This window comes from Phycodurus eques, chromosome 8 (assembly GCF_024500275.1).
Source record: "Phycodurus eques isolate BA_2022a chromosome 8, UOR_Pequ_1.1, whole genome shotgun sequence".
NCBI classification, from domain to species: domain Eukaryota; kingdom Metazoa; phylum Chordata; class Actinopteri; order Syngnathiformes; family Syngnathidae; genus Phycodurus; species Phycodurus eques.
Genome location: NC_084532.1, coordinates 25,537,502 through 25,565,087, shown reverse-complemented (window position 1 = coordinate 25,565,087; position 27,586 = coordinate 25,537,502). Strand labels below are relative to the sequence as shown.

The window sequence follows — 27,586 nt, the reverse complement described above, 5'->3', positions numbered from 1 at the left end:
AGTCCACAAAAAATCTGCAATGTACCTTGCAAGCCGTAGAACTTGCTTGTCAAAGTTGGCTGTCACGAGTTTCACTCTGACCAACCAATGAGAGGAGAGGAAAAAAACGGACACTATTGTAAGGCCTATTTGAAATCAGATTGCTGAAAGAAACAGTCTCATTGCGAATCACGTTTCAGTTACATGGGCCAGCACTACTGATTTCGAAGGCCCTGGGCAGATCACCTTGGTAACACATAGTGGCTGAAATCTGATTGGACAACATAAATAAATAAATAAAAATATCTAACATACACATACTGAAAACAGTGCAGCCAGGAGAAAACCTACAAAATTAATAGAGTTGGGAGTAAATTAATACACAATCATCGGACAAATATTAGAATATAGGTTGTAAATGATAGTGTTTAGGTCAACAGCAGAGAAAGCCTTGTTGATCTGTGCTAATAAAACCCTAAATCAAAACAAAATATGACTCATAGCGTGAGCACGTCTTTTTTGGGACACAATATATTGTCATCATCCATAAACCCACCCTGCAAAAAAAAAAAAAAAAAAACGTTTGACTCGAAAAGCGCAAAGTCGGCGATACCACGGATGGGAAGATGAGTTGCGAAACAGGTTGCCCGCCCGGCCAAATAAATATAAATGAGAAGAAATGACAAATGCCATTAGTCGAGTCGTCTTTCTCACGCCGCAGCGGAGAATCAAAGCGGGAACGAGGCAGAGACAAAGTGAGCGCTGACATGTAATATGGAAAAGCACATGGCGACCCACGAGCGGATGACGAATGGGTCGCCGGGCGAGTGAAGTTTCATAGTCGGGGAAGCCACGTGAAGACTTTAGACGAGAATTACACGCAAGTAGCGCCAAGGACAGACTGACAAGTGACCGACTGGCTGACATTAAAAATCTGACTATTTTCATAAAATGCAAATCTTTATTCTTCTGAGCGAATTGTTACTAATGAGCAGCGGTAACGCACACGGGCCATACTGCACACACTGTGCGTGCCAGCGTGCGTGTGATGCATTAATAGCTCGCCGGGCCCTTTTATCTACGCAGCGGCCGTGATCTACATGATGTAACAGGTCCATTGAAATATCGTCAGTGCACAGAACAAAAAGAAAGAGGAAAGAAAAACTAAAATTGACTCCGACTGCAACGGACAATCAAAACTGCTGAAAGGATTGTCGGTCCCCCCCCTACCCACCATTGAGGACTTGCACGCTGCCAGAACTAAGACAAGGGCGTGCAAAATCCTCTCGGACCGTCTGCACCCCGGTCACCGGCTCTTCCGGCTCCTTCCCTCAGGTAGGCGCTACCGATCAACGCAAACTAGAACTAGTAGACATTCCAACAGCTTCTTCCCTCTTGCGATCAACTTCTTAAACACCTAACCTATAATTCCATTACAACAAGCTGGCAATTTTCTGACTTGAGTTCGTTGTCACATTTCTGTGGGGCCAATTATGTATTACTCGTGCACTCACTGTAGTTGTCTCGCCATGCTGCACTATTTGCATATACTGGCCACTCATGCCAGAGTAGCATCTGCTCCATTTGCACACTGATTGAGGAGTATCTGTAACATTTGCACAACCCACATTGTCCCAGATGATCGCACTACTCGTCACTTTAAACCGCATACACTCCTTGAAGTCTCAGCGCCCTTTGCACAATGCTCATTGCACCGGACGATCGCAATATTAGTCATTCGAACTGCTCTAAGTGCGAGAGGACTCTGCATCTTTTTGCACAATTGTTTTTTGTCAATGTCTTTTTGTCTCCAAAGTGTTCTGTAAATTGACTGTCTGTTGTACTAGAGCGGCTCCAACTACCGGAGACAAATTCCTTGTGTGTTTTAGACATACTTGGCAAATAAAGATGATTCTGATTCTGATAAATGAGAAAAAAGTCTTTACTCTCGTCATGTTCATTTTTTTCTGAAGATTATTGACTTTTTTCCACAAGAAAATTCAACTTTATTTTCCAAAGAAGTATGATTGTTTTTTCATGAGATTGGGACTTTTTTTTCCCCTTTAAAAATATGACTGTCTCGTACCAAATCAGTAAAAAAAATAAAGACGATTCCCATGCTATTTTTAGAAGTCTTTTCAGTGTGACGAATATTCCTTTGTGGCTTCTTCCACCAGGTATCTTAATCACAATTTCATGACATCATTAAGCAAGGGCGAGCAGACGATGGAGCGCGGCGCTAACCGAACGAGCCTGTCTATCGGAAAGGTGAGCCGGGGGTCTTTAGATCATCTCAGGAAACACTTCATCTTTGCCGCGGCAGCTGCGCTGGTCGGCAAATGCGCGGATGTCGCAAATATTTACATGAGGTGCGTACAGACATTGAATCTCTGCCTGGCGCTTCCTCTCTCTCTTCCTGCGAGGTGAAGGGCTGGGGATTCTCTCCAAACACATTTATTAGACGTATTAAGGGAAGCTAAATATTTGCGCAACGTATCAATCGCGGAAGGAGGACATCAACATCTTTGCTGATACACTTTCCTTTTGCAATTTGAAACATGTGGAATAACATTTCTTTGGATGTTTGGCACTTCTGATAATATTCAGATGCCCATCTAGTTTCCAGTTGGGTCTCATTTGGGCAAATCCCATAGAAGGAGTTCGTCAAAGTACACATAGAACATTTTTGGAGTTTTGAGACTCCAAAAAGATGATTTGTATGTTCTTTGCTTTGAGATGGCAAATCCTCAAAATGATCATTAAATTTTGACGCCATACGACACGCACATTAGAAATTAATTTATGGTCACCCGCCTGTCTAATGGCTGGAGTTCACCCAAAATGGCAGTTTCAAACCCAAAGTTTCATTTTCAGGCATGGGTCCTTGAGACTTATTCGTATGTCCTGTTATGACAGACATGTCCACCCAATTTCATGTTGATTGGTGAAACTGGTGAACTTTCCAAGGAACGCTATTGAGTGAAATTTTGCTGAATAAAGCAAAATGGGCGACTTCCAGTTCAGTTTTTTGCATGGCTTCTTGGAGCTTTTTTTTTTTTTTTTTTTTTTGTACACCAAATTTCATGTCAAACAGGGAAACTAGTGATGAGGGCTGTTTTTTTTTTCTTTCCAATGGCCGTTACTGAGTTCGAAATTGTCCACTCAAACAAAAATGGCTGACGTCCTGTTCATTTACATTCATGGGTCCTTGCGACTTTTTCGTGGAATGAATTGCATGTCGACTGGTAAAACTGGTAAAAAAGTTAAGGAGGTTGAATATTACTTTAAACATTTCCTAAACAAAATGATTCCGTCTTGAATGAATGATTAAGGAAAGGGATCCAATTTTTCTTTTTGCACATTTCCGCCTTCAGCTTTTTTTTTTTTTTTTTTTTTTTAAAGCATCTCCTCCAAGCCTTCCAGTGGACTAATATTTGTCTTTCCACCTCCTCCCTCCTGTGAACATCTGGACTGAAGCTTTGCCGAAACATCAACTTCCTTGGAGACTTTAGTGGCTTTTTGGTGCATACATGAAGCTCAGAGAATCAGCACGTAAGCACAACTCGCACTTGTAAAACATTATTACAATCATTCAAAAGCAATATCGGAGCTCAAACGCAAACATCACAACCAGGAGTATACTGCTAGTCTTGTTAACTCAATTGGCTAACGTGTCATGTTAGTAGCATAATGTTAATATTTTTGTTTTACGAGTGAACAAAGACTGAGCAATTTTTTTTTAAAGATGATACAAGTTTCTTAGCTTGACTGCAATCAAATGTATAACATTGTCTCGATATTAGGGAGAAGGAGTGCAACGCGTTCTGACTTAAGTACAAATATGGGTAACGTGAGACAAAAAAAATACAGACAAAAAAAATTACTAGAATCTGGCACAAAAAAAAAAAAAAAAAGACAATTCGGACACAAGTATTGCAAAACCTGACAGAAATCTGACAGATATCAACCAAAACAACTGACGAAAAATGACAAAAACGGATGAAAATATGACAAAAACTGTCAAAAATGTATGACAATTTGGCCAAATATAAAACACAAAATCTGGCAAAACAGACAAAAATCTGGATCAATTATTTTTATTTATTATTATTTTTTTTTTATATGTATTTGTAAGGAATACAGCTAAAATGGACAGAAACCTGTCAAACACGGCAAAAAGAAATCCTGACAAAGTCAGGGAAAACTGACAATGTTAGACAAAAATTTTACAAAAAAATTACAAAATTTAAAAAATCTGGCAAAACAGACAAAAAACTGAGAAAACCGAAAAAAAAAAAAAATCGGGCAAAAACAGATACAAATTGGACATACATGTAAATATGGCAAATACCTACAGAAACCTGACAAAATTAGGGCCAAAAATCAACAACAACAACAGAAATACGGGCAAAAAGCAGACCGAAAATGGTCAGATACAAATACGATAAGAGCTGTAAAAAAAAAAAAAAGGCTGAAAAAAGTGCAAAATATAGCACAAGAAAATTGATTAAAAAAAAGAAAAAGATGAAAAAAAAGTTGACAAAACCTGACTAGAAATTTGGCAAAAACTGACAATAATTTACAAATATTTGGCCAGAAACTGAACTTTGTGAAAATATGGTCAAAACCTCAAAAATTTCAAAAAGGAAATGAGAAATTTGGCCAGAAATTGAGCAAAAACTAGGCAAAAACATACGCATGACGAGAACAGATCAAAATCTGACCAAATCTTTCAGAAAGCTGTAAAAACTGACCAAAAAGCTGCAAAAAAAAAAAAAAAAAAAAAAACTAAAAAGATGATATAATCGGGAGAAAAATTTGTCAAGAAAATTGATGAAAAAAGGAAGAAAATCAGGTTCAAAATGGGACAAAAGTACATCCTATTTGAAACAATGTAAATAGATCTGGACTGGGGTCAAACCAATTATTAATGATGCGCACTGACCAGAGCCAATAAAGAAGAAGAAGGAACAGCGTTGTCAATCAGGGAAATGGCGGGGGGAAATGGCTTAGTGCTGAAAGAAGGAGATGGATGTGACCCGGGGGTTTGTCACGTCCCCTCGTGGGGTCCTGGAAGGGCGCCCACCCCCCCTCCCGCCTCGCCTGGCTCCCTCCCGAGGGCCCCATCCTGCACTCTGCTCTCCCGACATCTGGAGCCTGTTTAGCGTCGTACACGCGCCGTGACACCCGTCGGAAAAATGACAAGAATCTGCACTTTTTTTGTGCGGGGATGTTTTCTTTGGCAGAAGGATCCGTTCTTCTATAGCAACTAGAAATTGACTCACAAGTTAAGTTTAGCTGCTAACAAATGCTCTCGTCGAGCAAAAAAAGTCAGGAAAACACTGAGAATGGTGACAGAAAGCCAAATATCCACGAGTAACTGACGCTTCCCACAAAAGCTTTATAATGCCACACAATGACAGAAAAGCACTCTTTTTGTCTAAACGAAGCGCCTCGATTCAAATCAACACAGTTCATTGCACCAAAATACCACAAGATGGCAAAGAAGCACTTTTTTGGCTGAATGAAACTTGTCAAGTCACTGCAATATAGGTCCTTGCCACCAAAATGCCACAAGATAATACCAAAGCACTGCTTTTGTCGAAACAAAACTCCTCAACTCACTTCAACATAGTTCCTTGACAACAGAATACCACAAGATGGTGATAAAGCACTACTTTTGTCTAACTAAAGCGCCTCAACTCACTTCAAAATAGTTCCTTGGCACAGAGATGCCACAGGAGGGTGGCAAAGCACTACTTTTGTCTAAATAAAGCTCATCAACTCACTTCAAAATAGTTCCTTGGCCCACAGATGCTACAAGATGGTGGCAAAGCAGTGCTTTTTCCAAAATGAATCTCCTCAAATCACTTCTACATAGTTCCTTGCCACGAAGTGACCACAAGATGGCGGCAAGGTCTACTTTTGTCCAAAGTCACTAAACTCACTTCAACATTATTCCTTGGAATTGGACATCAAGTGTTTTGAGATGATGACCATGTTTTGTTTTTGTGCTTATCCTGATTCTAATCATTTGGTGTTCAAACACTGGACTGGTGGTTATTTTACAGCAAGCAGCTCATTTCGAATGGTGTGTGTGTGTGTGTGTGTCTGTGTTTTTGTGCGTGTGTGTGTGTGTGTGTGTGTGAGGGTAACTTTGGGGGGGTCTTTGTGAAAGATGTGAGGGGTGAAGTTGGGGATTGTTAGAGAGAAACACTTACATATTTGTGATGACTTGAGCAGACAGGCTGGATGTGTCGGCTTTTTGCTCTCTACCACCGACCAACAGCAGAAGCTGTTTGGAATGCAGAACTTCGGAGATCAACACAAACACATCTAAATAAAAACAGGGGAAAATTGGGCAAACAATTACTCTCCCCCCAAAAATAACAAAATTAGGCAAAAAGAAAAATTGAGCAAAAACAAATACAAAGCTGCCATGAACAACACAAAACAGACACAAATTTGGCAAAAACTGACAAAACATTGTTAAAAATCAGGAGGGGAAAATGGACAAAAAGGGGGAAAAAAATTACCAAAACCTATGGAAATCTGGGAAAAAAATGATTTTAAAAAAGCAGAAAATTAGATACAATCTGACAAAAACTAAAAACAAACTTTTTTTTTTTTTAAAACAAAAAACATGAACAAATGTCAGGCAAAAGAAATTACAACAATAATAAAATAGATAAATATCAGATGAAAATTACACCAAAAACTGCCAAAAATGGGAAAAAAAGAAGGCCAAATAGCAGGCAAAAGCATGCCAATAACTGAACAAAACTGATAATAAGTTGACAAAAATGCACAAATAAAAATCGGGTAAACCCCCCAAAATTGGAAAAAATAGACAAAACAAAACAGACAGAAACAAATCATCCATCCATCCATTTTCCCTCAGTCCGACTAAAATGTTCCCCAAAAAACTGTAATAATGCTGACAAAAAAAATGACAAAACCTGGACAAAAACATGACAAAAACAGACTCAAAAAAATAAAAAGATAAATAAAATATATGGTAAAAACTGACCCAACAATCTGACACATGAGAAAGTGACTGAGAAAACTACTTAAAGGGGGGGGGGGGGGGCAAATATGGACAAAAAGCCAAATAATAACAAAAAAAAGAGAAAGGACAAGTCTGACAAAAATCGGGCAAAAACTGACGAAAATATTTAGAAGAAATAGGCATGAAAACTGTCACAAGCTACAGAAGGCCAACAAAAAAACGGCAACAACTAAGAAAAATAAAAACCCTGACAACACCTGTACCAATATTCAGGAAAACTTAAAAAATAAAAAATAAAAAAAACAGAGGCCCCTAAAACGAAAACACACCTCATAGGAAGCAATGTACATCGACCCGTACTATGGTCAAAACTGTGGCCAATTATAAAACTTTTATTAGCTTATCAAGACTGTCACTGGTTTACATTAAAATGAAAAAAAAAAAAAGAAGCAATAATAAAAAATGTTTTTTTGAAAAACAAGTCGCATGGGCTTTAGGCCCATCATGTAGCATGATGTGGTATGCTTTGGATCATGGTTGCTCGATACAATGTCTCTTAACGTGAGCCATTATCGCAACCTCCTGAGTTTCAATCCCTTCCTCTGTTTAAAATGTTTGTCTTGTGTACCAACAGTTTATAAAACACCACTGACAGGATGACAATGGCTGTTGTGTTAGCCGGAGAAGAGGTGACGGTGTTGGGGGTGAAATGGAGAGCCCCCAGGTACACCCCCCGAAGGATTAAAGCCATAGCATCACATTGTCATTACACGGCAAAATAACATTCTACTCACTCCCCGCAGGAAATCATTTACCGATTCAATGAACGGCAACAACGAAAACACAGCTGACACCTCAAAGCGAGTGTGCAAAAGTTGTTTTAATGCCCCATACAATAAAATAAGAACGTTTTAAAATATATTTCACGTTTCGAAAGTATCAAACAAACCCTTTCCTATACTTACGGCACCCCAAAAAAAAAGTCCCAGGCCAGTTTTTAATTGGTGTGGCTCTGAACTGTAAATTTCTGCAATCCATTTTTTCATGTATCAGGCATTCATTTTCATGCTTTTTTCTCATTCATTCGTTTGATGTTTTTTGTGTTCTTTCAAATTAATTTAATTACATGGCATTAAAATATATATTCTTCTCATTTTGGGTACCAGAAATGAAGCAACGGTTTGTTTCAATTGGGTCTCTTTTAAGTTATTATTGATACGTTTTATTTATTTAAAATATAAATATTTATTTAATTTTTTTTTTAAAAGTATGTGTACATGGATTAATGTAAACAGCTACAATTGAATCCCTGTCTAAAATGAATTGAAAACTAAAGAAAAATGTGCTTATAAAAAAAAGATCAAAAGATGAGTCATCAAAATAAAAAGAACAGGGAAAAGTATGAAAAAAGAGAATAAAGTACTGTACATTAAAATGTATTCACGTGAACAAATATATTTAAATAATGTATCATTATTTATCAAAAATTAACAAATATTGTAACAAAAAAGAAAGTACATACGTACATATATTCACATAAATAGCTAGATAAATCAGTGATCAAAATACATTTGAAAAAGAAAAAAAAGAAAAACAAGAAAAGGTACATGGATTTATGTAAACAGTTGCAGTTAACGTAATAATCAAAATCAATTAAAAAAGCATACAAAATCAAATAAAAAGTGCATTTACACAATGTAAACAAGTACCGTTAAATCATTCATTAAAATAAATTGGAAAAAATATATTTTAAAAGTGCAAAAAAAAAGAAAAAAGATTCGTTTAACTCGTATTAAACTATTAACATATTTAATCAACAAAGGTACTGACTATGGAGCAATGACTGTACTGCATGTCCAGCAGTTTCAGATAGAGGGCAGCGTTTGCCTTTTCAATCAGTTGAGGTGCCCGGAAGAAGAAACACCACCACCGCCGCCAAAGTGTTTCATTTCAAGCAAAGTGACTTCTGCGCTTTTGTTTGCATTCTAAATAAAATCTTTTATTATAGCACTTTGTGACGTGAGCCCTCCCCCCTCCCCGCCACCTTTCCACTCCTTCCCCCTTTGCCCTACTTTGTTGTTGCCCCTGAGAATGATTACTTCGTAGTGTAATTGGCGCTTTTGCACTTTTGTGTCGCGTGAAGAGCGAGTCTCAAGACGAGGCCCCCGAGTGGATCCTTCTCGGGCGACGAGTGCCGTTGTAAGCCGTCACTAAACCCGGGCACAACACACAAAGCTGGACGACACATGCTGCACACGTGTAACGTTCGTTTTTTTTTTTTTGTTTTTTTTTATATCTCTCTATATATAATATTTCTATTGAAGCTCTCTTCAAACAGCCCCAATAAATCAATGACATCCATTTTCATTGAAGCAAGGAAGAGAGAACACGACGCAGCAATAACACAGTTTGCCCTGTCACCTACAAACGACCTCTAAAATTGTATTACAGGCCGCTGTTTAAGGGATAGACCCCCCCCCCCCCAAACTGTGCCCCCATATGAACACCCCTGGGTGCCAACTATTCCTGCAAAAGGACAAATGTGAGAGCAGAACCGATGTCATGAAAACTTGAAGCTGTTCATATTTGGACGCACTTTGACATGACAGGCAAATGTCAACAATATCCAACAAAGAAAGAAAGAACGACTGAAAGAATGATGGAATGAAAGAAAGGAGACGATGGACTGAAGAAAAAAAGAAAGGAAAGAACACAGGGAAAAGAAGGGAAAAGGAAAAAAAGGAAAGGGCACAGGGAAATGAAGGGAAAAGGGTAAGAAAGCAGCAAAGAAAGAATGAGGAAAAACTGAGGGAAAAGGATGGTAAAATGGACAGAAGTATAAAAAGAAGAAAAGAAAATGAAACAAGAAACCAGGAAAAGTGAAACAAAGAAGCAAAGAAATGAGAAAAGGAGGAAGAATAGAAGAAGCATGAAGGGAAGAAAAAAGAAGCAAAGAAAGAAGGAGGAGAAAGAAAAGGAAAAGGAAAGAAAACGAATCAATGAAAGAATGAAGCAAAAGGACAAAAGAACGGGAAGATTGAAGTAGAAAAGAAGGGGAAAAAAGAAGGGGGGAATAAAGAAAGGAAAGAGGAGGGACATACCAAAGGTAAGGAGACGAGAATGAAGAATAGAAGGAAAGAAGGAAAGGAAGAGAGGAAAGAATGAAGAAACAAGGCAGGAAAAAGAAAGGCAGTATGATGGACAAAAAAGGATGATAAGATGGACAGAAGTCAAATAAAGGCAGAAAGAAAGCAGGATAATGACAAACACAAGGAAAAAGGAGAGGAAGAAAAAAGAAAGGTGAGAAGAAGGATAAATAGGAGGAAAGAAAGAAGAAACAAAAGAATGAAGAAAAAGTAAAAGGATGGGAAGACAAAGTAAAAAGTAAAACGAATGAAAACAGGGAAAAGGGAACACGGCAAGAAAGAAAAAAGGAAAAATGAAGGAAGGTAAGAAGGAAAGGAGAAAAGGAAATAGAAATGACAAAAAAAGAAGGAAAAGGAGAGAAAGATGGACAGAAGTAAAATGAAGACAATAAAACAGGGAAAGCGGATGAAAAGAAGATAAAAGGAAAGAAAAAAGAAGGAAATACAGGAAAGAAAGAAGGGAGAGAAGGATGAAGGAAGGTAAGCAGTAAGAAATTGCTGTCAAGTCAAAACGAGTGAAACTTGACGGCCTGCCTGGGTGGGTGCTGCTGTTTTGGTCCGCAACAGCCTCGAAGCGAGAACAAATAGCGTTCATGAACTGAGCTAATTACGCTCACTTCCTGTTTTGATTTTGTTCCCGCCGGTAAAAGGGACGGCGTGCATTTATAGCGACGCGAGTCATATTAAGGTCGTACCAGCGACAGTGAGTGAGGGCGTAATGGTGACGAGCGTATTTGTTTGTCAGCGGTGGTCTTTGTGCTACGGCCCGTTTGGAGGAGGATGAGCTTCGTCGTGGGGATCCCCGCGAGCGGCCGAGGGAGACCGAGTCTTTGTCAGTGGTTCACTGCTTTGTCACACTTCACACAATATGACAGAATTATGGAGAATTATGGCCGAAAGGACGGCGTCGTCGGTCGAAGATGTCGTAAGCCCCCTCCTGTTAAGCGATAGTCTTTCCACTTTCACACTTTTTCTCTCACTCCTCTTTCAAACCATCATATTCAAACCTATCCAGAATATGAACGTTTTTTCCCTCAAATGAGTGCTGTTTCTCCTGGAGGTGCAGGGAGACAGTTGAGTCTTGACTTGAGGGGTTTGGGGGGGGTTGGTCCCTAAGAAGAGAGATGCATTGAACGATAAGATATCAGATCCCTGGGAACTGCCCTGAGAATGTCCGACCTTGTCCGATCTCAGAAGCTAAGCAGGCTTGGTCCTGGCTAGTACTTGGATGGAAGACCACCTAGGAATACCAGGTGCTGGGGTTGGGCAGTAGGCCAATCACCTGCTCCTGTAAAAACTACATATTACTGAAACCGCAATCACGGCCACGTGTGCTTCATGGCACTGAGAGAGACGTACAGGTTAATTAGTAGGAAGAGACAAGTTTTAGATGGTAGGATGAGACTTAATGGAAGGACCAAAGGGAGGGAGAAACATGTTTTGGATGGTAAAAAGTGACAGAATGGAAAGACCATAGCGTGAGACATATTGGCAAGATGATAGGAACAGATACTGATTGGTGTCTTTGATCGCTAGTAGAACAAATGTGTTGGACCTTATGATGTTCATCCGTGGAGCATTGGACCACCGGTAGAGCCAGTCGGGGTAGGACCTCAGGAGAACACAGGCACGCTAGTTCCCAGCATCATCATCATCATCCTCACAAAAACACCATGCTGTGTCAATGTGGAGGTCAGATGTGCGCTTTCTGAAGAAGCGTCTGTGCGAAAGCGGCGAGGACAAAAAAAAAAAAAACGTCCCCGTCGCACGAAATGGAGCGACGGGGACACGCCAAAACCTTTGGGGATAAAACCACAAAGAAAGCCTTCAAAGCACTGACAGGGTTTAATAAAAAATGTTTGACAGTTAATATTAGGCTTTGTGAGAAACTTGCTATGTCCATTGTACGGAATGATGATCTATACACTTGTCAATATCATTCTATCACCAAATAGCTCTCTTGGCTTACCCTTAATCGCCGTGTGGGGCGAACACCCCCGCCCCTGCGGCCACCCGCTGTAAAGAAAAGTGTTATGAATGTATGTGCGTCTTAATTCTCCCGCAGCCGACGTTTGTGGGTGGCGAAATTGGGGTGGGCCGACTTAAATGGAAAAGCATGTCCAGTTTAACCGAGCTTGCGATAAGCCAATTCTTTAAGGTCACGTTGGCACCAATGGGGGATTAGCTTGGGTCAGATCAATGTCTGATTGGGAGCTTTCTCTTGCCCATTGCCTCCCTGTGTCCTGGCAGAATGCTGCCTCAGTCTGGCGATTTGTACCAGGCCGACAAGAAAGCTCTCTCCTCCCACGGTGGACAAAGATGCACATTAGCTCACGTTTCGCTGTTTTTTCTTTTTTGTTCTGCGCCAGGCCCCCAAAAGAATCAAACGAGGGAAGACGTGAAGAAGACGCACAAACAGGTGTCGGTTATTAGCTGTTAGTGACCGTGCTAGCCGTAAGCAGCTAATCCTCATTTACGATGGACACAACGGTTGGGCGATCACACAACTTGTGATTTCACAAACATCTTTGCAGAAACCCTAACAAAGGCTGGAAACTTTACTTTGAAACCTTAACCCAGGCTTGAAACACTCATTTTAAGCAGTAAACCTTGTTTGGAACACCAACACTGATTTTAAATTCTACTTTGAAATCCTAACCTTGGCTCGAAACCCGACTTTGAAACACTAATCCTGTCTCAAAACATTCTTTTGAAGACCTGACCCTTGCTTAAAAATTGAAATTCAGGTTCAATACGCTAATTTGAAACCCTAATCAATATTTAAAACCCTTGTTTGAAACCTTAACAATAAAATGAAACCCTGACCCTGTTTTGAAACTTGTAATTTAAAACTCTATCCCTCATTTGAAACACTAACCCGGTCTTGAAAGCATAATTTGAAAGCCTAACCCACACTTCTGACACTAATATGAAATCTTAACACAGGCTTGTAACCCTAAAATAAGTCTTGTAACCCCTTGTTTGAAAGCCCAAGCCAGACTTGAAACCATAACCAAAAGATTGAAACCTTTACTTGAAACCCGAACCTTATTTTAAACCATTACAATTGCTTGTCTTTCACCACAGACAGGCTCTGTGGTTCTCGTGTTGGCTACTGAAAATAAAATAAAGTCTGAAAGTCCACTTGGATAATTACCGCTATTTATTGTTCGAAACAAGACAATAAAAATGATATCTGTCACACCGGGTCGCCGAACCGCCGAGTCGGTCGGAGTGAAAAGCACAGAGCCGGCGTCTGAATATCAGACGAGGACGTCGAGGACACTGTCGGCGCGGGTTTGAATGGTCGTCATCCTCTGACACAACATGTCTCAAGTGACCCGGGGCCAACACAAGTGGACGGCGAGGTCCCGCCGCTTACAGAATGGACACTCCGCCTTCTTCAGTCAGAGGCCATTGAGAGGATCAGCAGCTGGGAGTGTTTGTCTCCTCATCGCAAACGGGGTGTTGGGGGGGGGGGGGGGGGGGGGGATGTGTCACGATTGGGGTCAACGCACCCAATGGGTTTAATTGACACGGAGCTGGCCCTCACCTGTGACATCCCCGACAAAAAAGACAAGAAAACTACTCTAGTCTTTTAATGAGCAAACATGCGCACAATGGCGGCCTTGTGGGCGGAGGATACGACGTGAGGGACAAAAGTATTGGTACGGCCTGCCATTATGCGGACAGGAAGTGAAAAACAGCTTCCATTCTCAATCAAGACTTTCTACAAGATGTCAGAGTGTGTCTAAACTCATTTAAGCATGCCTCTATTCAAGCCCTAACTCAGACTTGACACCCTAATTTGAATCCCTAACCCAGGCTTGGCACCCTAACTTGAAACCCTAACTCAGGCTTGATACCTTAACCCTGCCTCTAAACCCTACTTTGAAAACCCGATGCCTGACTTGAAACCCTATTATGAAACCGTAACTATAGATCAAAACCCCAACCCTGGCTTAAAAAGCTCATTTGAAACTCTAACCCTTTTTGAAAGCATAACCCTGCCTCAAAATCTAAAATGTAAACCCTAGCACTGTCTGGGAACTAAAAAGACGAATCTAAAACCTTGGATTTAAACCCTACTTTGAAACTGTAAGCATGGCTTGAAACCCTAACCTTTGTGTTGAAACTGAGCCAGTTTCAAAACCGTTCTTTGAAACCCTAATTTAATTTAATTTAACCACTGTTTGAAAGCCTCCTTCGAAACCCTAACCATTCCTCAGAACTCTACTGTACTTGAAAACCCCAACCCTGATTTGAAACCCTAACGCTTGCTAATTTATGAATTACAGGGCTTGTACTTTAACGAAAATCCACTACAGATTTCGCCCAAATGAGCCCTAAATAGTGGTACTGAAGGTATCCCAGTTAGAAGTATTTTTTTGACAATTATTCTTGTGTATTTCTTTGATTTTAATGAATCAATAAATTTGACCTGCAACATATCAGGAGGTTTGAGATGGTTTTGATCACGTCTCGGAGCGTCTCTGACACCTCCGATGGGTCTCGGGGCATTTTTCATTTTTTTGTGCCGGTGGCGAAGACTGACAGCGCACCTGTGAAGGAGCAGGGCCTGAAAAGAAGCTTCCTCAGCTCAGCAAACCACTTCAGTTCTCACTTGAGTGCCTCTCTTTAGGCCCAGACCCCCGTAGCCCCCCCACCACCACTTCCCCAATCTAGCCACTGCTTCTGAAATTCCTCCACTGGCCTAGTACTGCGGACCCCCCCCCCCGATATCGAGGGGCATTCAAAACGAATTAACACCCAATCAATGGGGGAACGGTGAAAAAAGGGCAAAAAGAGAAACAGGGAGAAAGGGAGAAATCTCCTTAGCAACATAATCTAGGCGGTCTGGCGAGAGAGGAGCGCTGAAAGGAGGAGAAAAGGAGTCTTGTGGGCCGCGCCGCTGTTTGGGGAGGCGCGAGGAATCGGACACAAAGGCGGCGGCAACAAAATGGAAAATGAACACATAAGAAACTGTTCCCTTTTTACTCTCCCAGGAAAAGGAGCACAATTGGGCACATTAAAACCGAGCCAGGCCTCCATCTCTTCTCCTCCCGCTAGGCCTGCGGATCAAACCACTAACAGTAAAAGTCACAACTAGCTCAATAAAATCCTAATACTGTAGCTCATTGAAAGTTCCCCTTAAACAAAAATGAAGTCCGTCAATAAAATTCACCAAAACGTTCTGGAAAAACATGGCTTCAGTTCTATTTTTTTAATAGTTATCTATTGATGCTGCACTTCCCTAAAAAGAAGACAAACTACAGTATTGAAGTTGCACTTTCCTAAAAAGAAGCCACTTTCAAAAAATGAGCTGTTATGTATCCATCAATCCATTTTCTTTACCGCTTATTCTGCTGCAGCCTATCCCAGCTATTTTCGTGCGGTTAGCGGTTTTATTCTTTGAAATACTTATTTTTCATTTTATTGCATACATTATTTTATTTGTTTAATAATATTTTATTTATTGAAGAATTTACTGCTAGCAGTTTGTAGTTTTTTTCATATTTAATTTTAAATATCAATAAATGTGATACGGTTTACACAAAATAAAATAAAAAAACACTATGATGTTTTGCATTTCCTTCCCCTACATTACCCAAAGTGAACCAAACCGCAATTTAAGGCTGTTTAAAAATGTGCTTGAAATGTGTTTGTAAATTTTTAACATGAATCATATATTAACTAAAAATGTTAATTGTTTCGGCAGTCAAATAACTCCAAATATGACCTGAAAAAATACCATAGTCCGTTTTGGGGCATTTTCTTTAACAGTGATATCGGTGACAATTAGCCAAATGGGAAAATGGCAGCGGATCCCTCCCAAAAAAGGAATTTATCGCAGCAAGCGGTGGGAAAATGAACTCAAAATAGGAACAAATCAAAGGTGGAAGAGATTGTGTTCACCGTATTTGCACTTAGCTAAGCCTGTTTGCAGACCTTATCTTCAAGTGACTTGTGGGGGGGGATTTACGGCGTCTCGTCTAGCCTTTGGACAAACAGAGTCTGATTTCAACATCTCCGACTCGGAGTCTGCTGCAGGACAATGTAAACGCTCCCACGCGGGGATCTAACAAGCCATTAAGGTGCAGAGTACGTTATCCCCCAGCGGTGTTATGATATTGTTTCCATATCGAAGCACAATTAGCACGGGGGGGGGTTGCGGGGGGCAAGCCCCATGGCCACCAGCCGCCCCCCGTAAGCGGCCTTTGACCTCCCCTACATGATCAGCCCATTGAGAGGAGGGTGGGCTTTAATTAGAAGGCCAATAGCCCGCCTGTTCTGTTCCTCTCTCAGGAACAGCAATCATGCCACTGGGTCAGTTTGACCCAGGGCATGCTTAGCTATGAAAATGTGCCATAAATTACCCAAAAAAAAAAAAATTATTGGAAAGATCTAAATGTACAATTTTTAATTATTTATTTAATAAAATGATCACGCGACACCTCTTCTGTTCAGGGTCAAATTGACCCGCTGAATTGGAATCAAGATAAACGAAAATTTGCATTGAAGCTAAGCACCACTTTTGAACAACAATTAAGTTAATTACAAGTTTCCTGTAAAATACTTTATTTTAAACTATTTATTACTAACTACTAACTATTTACGATTAACTTTAAACAAGGGTCAATTTGACCCACCACATGAGGCAAATGAGCCATGAAATGTTTCGTTTTCAACAATGAGAAATAGTATTAATTAGGCTTTCCACGATCAGGATTTTTGGGCCCGATCACTGATCACCGATCAGAGAGTTTAAAAAAACAATAACCGATCACCAATCCGATCACAAGATGGAGGAATGTGTCTATTTAAATAACCTGTTCATTTACTGTATATACGTGTGTACTTAATTGCTCAAAAAAATTTGTTCCTCTATTTATGCCAGTGAGGCATAGTGACAGACAGAACAAATGAATGGTCCTCTATTAGATGGCAAGAAGTAAATACATTAATTAATGTACCCACTTTTTGTGCCATTTTTGTTTGTTGGTGTGCAGTGAGATTTTACAATTGTAAAATATGATCCTTGGCTCCATAAAGGTTGGAAATCACTGAAATCAGATCGTGTTTTCTAATCAGTCAGGTCAAACCAACATTACAACGTGACAGAAATAATGGGTGCTAACTTACTGTAATTAAATTACTTTATTTTTAATTAAACGACTTCCCCCACACCGAAACTTTAGAGCATGATTCGACAGAACGGCGGCATGTTTACGTCCAACAGTTCGTGCTACCGCGAGCTTGCTAGGCTACATAACATTTTATTGCCTGCTTGCGAGCCGTATCGTATTAAAAGTACGGGACCATACCTCAAGCAAGCCTTAAACGAACGTCCTCTCCTGTCCTGAGCACCGGTGACCACTAACACACGTTTTTCCTCATTTTGTCCTTATAATACAGTTGGTGCAATCCACTCTTGTTGTCGTAGCCACAGTAACGAGTGTATCCGGTCGCATTTGAGTTGACAAGATAAAGCCCAATGATCGTAAAAAAATGGGATGCGTTGGTATCGGAATACAAGATTTTATTGCAGGCGTCTGACACAGTGCAATCGTGAAAGAGCAAATTTGTCTTGTAGTCTTAATCGGGCATTACGTGTTGTCTGTCTCAGACGTGTTGTCTGTTCCACACCGCCGACTTTTTTTAAATTTTATTTTATAAATAATTTATTTGGCCGTCAGATATTTACAGTACCACGTCAAAAGACACGTGACAAGGCTAAAAATAAACTGGCTTTTGGATTCAAATATACTGTGCACGTGGCGACACGGAGTTAATGTCTTTTGCGGAGCCGATCAATGTCGGCGAATTATGACATTATGCCTAAATATCGGCCGATACTGATCAAATCGGTGTAAAGTCTAGTCTAGACGACTGGTTAGAGCGTCTGCCTCCCAGTTCTGAGGACCTGGGTTCAATCCCCGACCCCGCCTGTGTGGAGTTTGCATGTTCTCCCCGTGCCTGTGTGGGTTTTCTCCGGGCACTCCCGTTTCCTCCCACATCCCAAAAACATACATGGTAGGTTAATTGACAACTCTAAATTGCCCGTAGGTGTGAATGTCAGTGCAAATGGTTGTTTGTTTATATCTGCCCTACGACTGGCTCGCAACCAGTTCAGGGTGAACCCCACCTCCTGCCCAATGATAGCTGGGATAGGCTCAAGCACCTCCGCGACCCTAGTGAGGAGAAGCGGCTCAGAAAATGGATGGATGGATTGATTGACAACAATTAATTGACAAATTCAATCTGGAATTTTTTTAAATATTTTTTTTCCTACAAAAAACATACATTTAACATGGGTCGATTTGACCCGCCACATAATATGAGGCTCCCGCGACCCTTGTGAGGATAAGCGGCTCAGAAAATGGATGGATGGATGGATAATATGAGGCTTATGAGCCGAGATCCATACACTGGGCAGGAGTTTGCTTTGCTGTACAACATTCAATTAATGGCATTTGAGGGAAGTAAATTTACAATTTGCATTCTTCAAATCTACTCTTTGGAAAAAAATATATAAAACATGGGTCAATTTGACCCGCCACATAAAACTAGGGTCACAAGCCAAAAACTCAAGACAATGGACAGGAGTTTGCTGTTATACGACATTGAGAAAGAGTATTAATAGAGTGGCATCTTTTTTTTTTTTTTTAAAACTACCTATATTTTTTAACAAAAAATAACTAAGTGTGGGTCAATTTGACAAGAGCCAACCTCCACAGTCCACACAGTGTTTGCTTTGCTAAGCTACATTGAAAAGGAGAAATAATGCATTAGAGAGGAGTAAACTCACAACTTTCATACCGAAAAAGTACATTGAACTATATTTGACAAAAAAAAAATAAAAATAAAATACAACTTTGTACATGGGTCAATTTGACCCGCCAGGAAACAAGAGGGCGGCACGGTGGACGACTGGTTAGAGCGTCAGCCTAACAGTTCTGAGGACCAGGGTTCAATTCCCGGCCCCGCCTGTGTGGAGTTTGCTTGTTCTCCCCGTGCCTGCGTGGGTTTTCTCCGGGCACTCCGGTTTCCTCCCACATCCCAAAAACATGCATTAATTGGAGACTCTAAATTGCCCGTAGACGTGACTGTGAGTGCGACTGGTTGTTTGTTTGTATGTGCCCTGCGATTGGCTGGCAACCAGTTCAGGGTGTACCCCGCCTCCTGCCCGATGACAGCTGGGATAGGCTCCAGCACGCCCGCGACCCTAGTGAGGAGAAGCGGCTCAGAAAATGGATGGATGGATGGAAACGAGGACTGTAAGCAACACTCACACATGGGACAGGCGTTTTCTTTGATTAGCAACATTAAGAACTACTATTAATGCATTAGAATGGAGTAAAATGACAAGTTTTATACACTAAAACGACTTTAACTATTTCTTTGTAAACAAACAATAACTTGAGGGCAATTTGACTTGCCGCATAACAGGATAGTTACGAGGCAAACTCCACACACTGGATAGGAGGTTCCTTTGTTAAAGGAGAATGAATGCACTAGAGTGCAGTAAATGTGACTCAAAATGTAAACTGTGACCAGACAGTCAGGAAAATCCACCTATTTTCCCTGTTTTTCCTCCATGTTCCACATGCGTGATGGGAAGGTCATGCATTAATAAAAAAAGAATATGAAGGGCAGGTCAGCACCAGATCAGAGAAAAGCGCCTAAAGAGGTGAGACAAAGTCAAAAGGTTGGGGGAAAAAAATAGATGACAAGAGTGATTCTCTGCATTCAAGCGGCTGATTTCACACTGGCACAAAGACGCTTTGGGGACGTTTCATCCTTTTCACATTTCCTGCGCGTTTATTCAGCGTTTATTCGTCAGGCGCGGCGTCCGCTGGAAGGAGTTAGCTCCATTCAGAGCGCTCTTTTATAAATGGCCCCAGCATGCAGCAGTAGACCGCGGCCAATCGGCCAATTACGCCCCCCCTCGGCACACCGGGGCCGCAAAAGAAGGCGGCACACAATGGGATCACAGGCCAGATAAACGACCCTTTAATGGAGTCGCCCCGCAAACAGGCCCAAACCGCGCGCCCCACTTACGTATTCCATCACGCCGCTGCCCCTCGCGTTTCCTCTTGCAGCAGGCACAGCTGGGGAGAAGCTAGCACCAGGAAAAATGACTCTTTCCCCTGGGCCCCCCCTGCCCCACACACCCACGGCCTCTTTCAGACTTTTGGCCGAACAAAAGCATCTGTTGCAATACTGTGCCGCTCCCCCTCTACCCCATCCTAATTCTTTTCGTAAGTTGTGGGGCAAATTGACCTGTTTAAAATGGGGAAAAAAATGGGCAGGTAAATGCTCATTTTTGTTCTTTTCTTTTATTACATTTTTTTGGTAACTTTTTCGATAAATTGTACTTGTCAGAGTAGTTTCAATGCATACATTGGAGAGACTAAGCAGCCGGTGCACAGGCGAATGGCGCAGCATCAACGGGAGTTTTTCTTTGGGTCCAAAATCAGCGGTTCATTTGCATCTCAAGAATAAGGGACATTCCTTTGAGGACAACAACGTCCAATTTCTGGATAGGGAAGAGACCTGATTTGAAAGAGGTGTGAAAGAAGCCATCAATGTCAAACTAGAAAAGCCGTCTCAAAACGGACGTTTGAGGCGTCACTTATCGTCCGCCGATAACAATGTCCTGACATCTTTCCCCACAAAGATCGCCTCATTCAATGGCAAGAGTGGCCCTAACGAGCTGTTTTGCCACAAGGTGAGTGAACGACTGATAGGTACGCTGGACGGTGGTCTCGCAAAAAAAAAAAATTTTTCAAAGTGATTCAGTTACGTGACACCTGGCAGAAATCTCACCAGTTACTCAGTATTTGAGTATTTTTTTTCACTGAATACTTACTAACTCTTACTAAAGTAATTATTTGGAGGACTACTTTTGATGTGAGCCATATTATTGAAAGTAACAGCACTCTTAACTACAATTTTAGTTGTTCTATTGACAAGTGACTCAACTTTTTAGCCATGGCAGGCTGTACATTTGTTTCCCGGGCCTTCAGTTGTGAGCTAGCCCAACTTAATCCACCTCTGTATCACGTCAACATTATTTTAGAAAATCCAAAGGGTTCACATACTCTTTCCTTCCACTGTAAAGTAAAACATGCCTTTCTTCAGGTAGTATTAAATGACAGTCAAACTTTATACTTCCCACACCACACAAGAATTTTTTTTTTTCAACAAAAAAATGTTTTCCAGGTTGCTACACAGCTTACAAAAAATGTTTTCTTCATAAAATGTCACTTTGTTTTTGAGAATTAGCGTCTTAGATAACCCATTCGGTAATTGAATAGGCAGACTTTTGCCAGTAAATTCATTTTTTCTTTAAGCATCCACTAATCAGCAATGTTGCTACCTTGAATAGTGTCTAAAATATAGTTTGAAAAATCTGCAGTACTACTGTTTTTGTAGAATACTCAACGTATTTTGCATAAGTGTTTTTTGTTTTTCCAAAAAACATTTATATAGCATTTTTGCCTTCATATTTTTCTAAATAAAGTCTAAATTGTTTAGAAATTTAAGTAAAGAATGGCGTAAGAAAGAAGATGGCCTCGAAAAGGGACGAACAAATAAATCACAAAAGTACTTATTGCTTTATCGATGATGAAACACGCAGTGTGTCACTTTAACCCATGAACGAGCATAGCAGGAGGGTTACGATGCAGCACGGGGCCGAACGCAGCTGAGGCTCGCTCACCTTGCGCCGCTCGCTATTGTGCGCCATCCCAGGAGTTTCTCATCTATCTTTGTGTCGCAAGCTCAAATAGATAGAAGTGAGAGAAAAAGGGATGGATTCCGAAAAGAGAGAGAGGAGTACAGCTGCGGGATGAATAGGAATGGGAACGAAGGGATGAGTTGGGAAGGGGGCAGCTGCAGGGTGGTCCCCCCCTACCCCCCCACACTTCTGGCCCCATGCCGGTCCGGCAGCGCTGCACTTTGTTTGGATTCACACGTCGTCGTACGACATTATTTAGTCATCACGCTACTAAATGGGAGTGTTAAAATGCTCGAATGCACAAGCAAACAGGATTGTTCATAAGCTTTCTTTTGACTCTCGGGTTTTACGATGTCTAACGTTGCCTTGTTGAATACTCTGCGTATTAGAAGACGTTTGATTGGCTGTCATTGTGATAAGCGTAGAATCAGAAATGGGACTTAGCGGGTGAATTTCGAACAAGTCTATGTCCTACTTTTGGCAACAATCTCCCATTGTAAGCTCGCCACTGCACTCGTCAAAGTCTGGCGAAATATCACGACAGGTTGTATAAGTTGAAATAAGACCCAAATTTGTGTCCTACATTGTGACAATAATGTTCGATTAACCACACGTTTTGCTTTTTCATTGGCTTTTGGGGGGAGGGTGGGTGTGAGACAACACTCTAATATTCTTAACATTATAAGTGTGAAAAGAAGTGAACCATCAAGAGTGCATGCTCCCTTTGTTGATGAATTTGGTGAAGAACAGCAAGAAAATGCGCAAGAGAAGTTCTTGAAATATTTGTTGTCCTCACAGAGCAGAGAGAATATATACTCGTGAGTATTGTTGAATGCTCCATTTGTATGTGCTGCTGCTCCTTGTGTGTTAAAGTAGTAATTGTCTGAAGGTTTATAATTGCCGTAACGTGTGCTGATTGCTTTTAGCCTGTCTATGGCGTTTCACATTATACGTTAGCGATAAGCTAGTGGAATTTGGTTTGGATGAACATTTTGGTGTTGAAATATAAATGATTATTTGTTTTTAAATCTCTTTTGTTTTATGTTACGGTTTAGTTTCAGTTTATTCACATGTCAAGCAATAACAGCTGCACACACATCAGCAGCAGGATACTCAAAGCTTATTGGTTGGGAGCTTCAAACATAAAAGACAAACTCAACATAATGTAAGATACAAAAACAAGACATTGATCCCAGTCGGTAGATTCGAGCAAGTACATGGACAATAATTCAGTTTTGAATATCCTCTCGAAGATGGATTTTTTTTCGATGAGCAATGTGCCAGTTTTACAGTCAACTTCAACTGGCAATGACAAATAAAACAGCTTGAAGCAAGCGAGCTTTGCCTCTTATTTGAAGACCTGTGAGAGCGAGTCTTCCTTTAATTTCTTCAAATTGACTTTATACCATAGACTCACATTTCTTGACGGCAAGAGAGTAGAGGCGCTTAGTAATCATTTAACAAGTCTGTTTTAATAAGTTTAAATGTGTTTCAATTATTTGTGTCTTTTAATAAGTTTCAGTTTGTTTAAGGCATGTGGGAAGGGTAAAACCAATCAATTCAAATGTTTATTAGATAGTCTTTCTTTATTGCAGATTTTCACCTGCTTGGGGCGGGACTGGAACATATCCCCGATAATAAATGGGGGTTCACTCTAATAGGTTCCGAAAAGAACAGAACACTTTAATGAATGAATAAAGTGACAAAAGCTGCAGGTGCATATAAAAAGTGTCACCAAGTTCAAATCCCTCCTCCACCACCCTCTCCCGTGTCCGGCGGGCCGCACTCATCAGCCGAACCTCCACCCTTCCTTCCACCTGCTGGTGGCCCCAAACACACCTCTCGGCTTCGATTGCGCCAAACATAAAGTCGAATTAAAAAGATCTTCTCGCTGGGGGAGGTCCGAGCCTCATTTTGAATGCGGGCCGCGTCCAACTCTACAGTACGAGATATCTCCATGTCGCACTTAAAACAAATTTACTCCTGGGGCCATTGTGGAGCTTCTTTTTCAAGAGCGTTTAGCATTCATCAAGTCTTTGTCCGGCCCGCTTGCTCTTCAAATCTCCCGAGTGTCGCCAATGGGCGTGAGGGGGTTCTGGCGGGATGGGGTGTGGGGGGGATCGATTTGATTCTAATCGGAGCATGAAAAGAACATGATCTAACTGCTTTCACAGGCGAGTATATTTAGGCCCCAGTCCTCGAGGCCGCCGCCCCTCCTAAGGCTCAACGCGGGGGCACAATGAAGCTGAGCCAATTTAAAAAAGCTTTGAATGTCTTGTCAATGACTTTGTGAATGCAAAGGAGAGAGATTTGGAGAGAAAGAGTGGTGACAGGGTGGAGGGACAGGGGGGTTTAAAAAAAATAAATTAAATAAAAAGGCCAGAGAGCAAACATAAAAATTCCAAGAGTTGTTTAAGGCGTGGGTGGGTTCATTTGCATGACAGCGCCTGCTGAATACGACTGACTCCTCTCGGACCGCCCCGGTGCTCGGGGCCGAGCCGCGGCCCGATGCGCACGCTTTGACCCGGCTCATTGACTCTGAATGGAAACTCTGTACGAATGAGAAGGGTGGGACGTGTGCAGTGGACGCGCCCCCCCCCACCCCCCAGTTTGAGGTGGAAATCATTGAGTAACTTATGATAATACAGTGGAACCTCTCAGGTCGGACACAAGATGTTTCGGGATGGTGGTAGATCTCCCATTTCTTTGTCAGACTCAATTTTGTACAGGAAGCAATATATACAGGAAGCCAATATGCATGAGAACATTGTTGTCATATGTAGGATTCAAAATTAAACTACATGAAGAGCTTTCGACTTTGGCAAAATATCCTCACAGAGAAGAACCAAACTTTGATGGAGAACGTGGCAGTCCACGTGCATAGGGAGACTGTTGTCCCATGTAGGACAAAAAATTTTTTTGAATTCCAAATAATACAACCAGAAGAGCATTTGAGTTTGCCAAACTACGGTTTTTCAGAGGAACCTCTAAACTTTGATGACGAACCTTGCGGTGCACTGGGACATTAGGAGATTGGGATAAGGGAGATTGTTGTCACGTGTAGGACAAAGTGAGTTCCATTTTTCTAATTATTACTCTCACTTTAGATGTTTTGAGCAGCCACTGGTACCCTTCTGAGGCGACACCCCTACTGCTCGCCAGGCCAGTGGGAAGATCTCCAAAAACGTTCTTATCACCGACCCCCAGGCCTGTTGTGAAGTTATTGAAGCCCGCTAACATTAATCACACTCCATAACCCCGCTCCCAACACACACACACACACACACACACACACACACACACACAGATACATACACTCGACAGGTGCAGCCGAGCTCTTGCACGTGCACAACTCGGTGCTTGTGTCTATGATTTAATGCAAACAAGCAGGTGAGACCGGGACATAAAGTGGAACCCCCGAGTGACGCGGCCCGCATACAAATCACCCCTTCGCTCACCCTCGCCCGCGAGCCCCGTCCCCTCGCCCTCATGCGAAGCGGTGACAAAGCTCAGACAGGGGCGCAAACACTCGCTCTATTCATGTGGACTGCGACAGCGCAGACAGGGGAGCTCCTGACCTCGACCCCAGCTGTCTCCGGAATGCTAAATTCATGTACTGTCGTGACACAAACAAAAAAGCGATGGTCACGAGAAAAACGGCCCGCTGGCCAAAATACACGCAAGGAAAAGATGCACAATCGAATCGGATACAAAAAGCTTGAGAAGCTACATTTTCATGAATACAATGGAACAAGTTAAGCGGAGAACACATATACCGATAATCGGGCCTAATTTGTGCACGTGTCCCCTCTTCCGATCAAAGTCAGCAAAGGCATGTTTGTCGGATCTCTCTAAAAGATTATCATGAGCGATTATCCTGCGGGGTGTGTGTGATGTATTAAGATTGAATTTGCTTCTCAGATTTGCTCTGAAAATAGTTGGGCCGAAAATCAGAAGGTGGAAGACACATATACCGATAATCGGACCTAATTTGAGCATTTTATCTCCCTTCCGATCAAAGCTAGTGTAGGGTCTTCAAATGATTGTTCTTAGCGATCATCCTGTGGTGTGGGGTGACAATAGCTAGAGCAGGGACCAACCTTACCGATAATCGGATGAATTTGTGTATCTTTCCTCTTTTCAGATCCAATTTAGTGAAGGGTCATATTGTCGCAAGTCTCCAAAAAATGATCCTGTTGTGTGTGTGAAGAGTTTTACCTCTCCGATCTTGACATTGGTTAAAGCCGGGTACACACATACCAATAAATGATAATAGTTTGAGATATCGTTATGTGTGTTGTGTTGGTCATCTGAAGCACACCATAAACGAAGAGCAGTTAGAACACATTGAATATTTTTTTTTTTTTTTTTTTTTTTTTTTAACCTGGCATGTGTGGGGTCTCTCACATTAAAAAAAAATCGCTTTGGATGTTAAAAAATTGTCATGGTTGAACAGATTTGTGGGGTAATTTGGTGGAACTTTATGAAAGTTTGCCTGTCCATCTCGTAGGCGCAAGCTCACAAAAACACAAAACGCTCAATTTCCATCAAATTCACATCTGATGATGGTCCGATTCTGGAATGTTTATGAGGAGGAATACGTGTCAAAGAAGAAATGGAATGCCACCAAGTCAAAACCCTCCATCAAAATTGGAGCGATTGTCCCTTCATTGTCCAAATGAGCTGATGGACTCCACTTTTTTTCCTTCTTCTTTTTGAGCTTTTCCATCAGAGGAACACAAGATGAGCGATAGAGAGAGCAGTGCACTGTTTATCTGACCTCCGACGCAGGATGAAGTGATAACAAGCGACCATGAAAATCAACATAATGACCCGCTCAATATAACGTGACACTTTACCACATTCTATTCCATTGTGCGGTGTCATTTGTTTGAGACACTGCAGTAAATACAGCAATAAAACTGTACAGTGTTACCTGTTACTTCTTTTTGAGTCAGGGACCCTAGAAATGCCAAAACAATGGCGGTTGGAAAAGGCTCTTTAAAGGATCTTGGAACTCCCTGAGTGCCCTTGAGCAAGGCACTGAACACTTCACTGTTGCTGCCTGTGGGAATTGTTGAGAAACACATCGGCTTGATGTGATTGTCGGAGAAACTGCCGCATCCCCGGACAGGTGCGTGATTGCCGATTGCACGACTGTTTGCTCGCTGTCTGATGAACAAGCGTGGCAGAGAGTCATCTATTCAAAACAAAAGACCGCGGATGCAACATTCCAGTCTGCTTCTGCTCGAGCAAACACGTTCAATCGCAAGAATGTACACTCCCCCCCACCCCCATCCCTGCCTCTGTCCCACTGTAGAACATCTCAGCTCCTTACAACTGTCGGATGGACGAACATGCATGGTAGAACCTAAAATACGTACTGGTACATACTGTTCAGGTTAAATTTGAGATTTACCTTTCACTCAAGAAAAATGGTGCTAATGGTGGCAATCTTGAAACTCTGAAACTACACTAGCCATAAATGTGTTTAAATGTTGAAATGTGTGTGAAGACGGCACTTGAAACAGTTCTGAGAACTGTCTGTGTTCCGCCACATTTGAACAGGTTCTCCAGGAAACACGTACCTGTTGGTCTTTAAAGGGTCACACAGCGAAAACAGTAAAAGAGACCAAGTCGTGTATTTCTAAGGAACAGCGGGGACGGTACCGTGTTCACGGGGGAGTTTGAAACAGTCGCGAGAACTGT

The 27,586-nt window shown here is 41.5% G+C and overlaps 1 protein-coding gene across 1 annotated transcript in view; it reads left to right on the top strand.

Moving 5' to 3' along the window:
• Positions 1-1,129: 1,129 nt before the first annotated feature.
• Positions 1,130-27,586, top strand: part of gsx2 (GS homeobox 2) — a 38,779-nt gene continuing 12,322 nt past the window's right edge. Inside the window, exons 1-3 of the mRNA XM_061683885.1 lie at positions 1,130-1,314; positions 2,157-2,247; positions 3,382-3,531. The gene's annotated coding sequence lies outside the window, so the exon portion shown is untranslated. The remainder of the gene's footprint in view (positions 1,315-2,156; positions 2,248-3,381; positions 3,532-27,586) is intronic.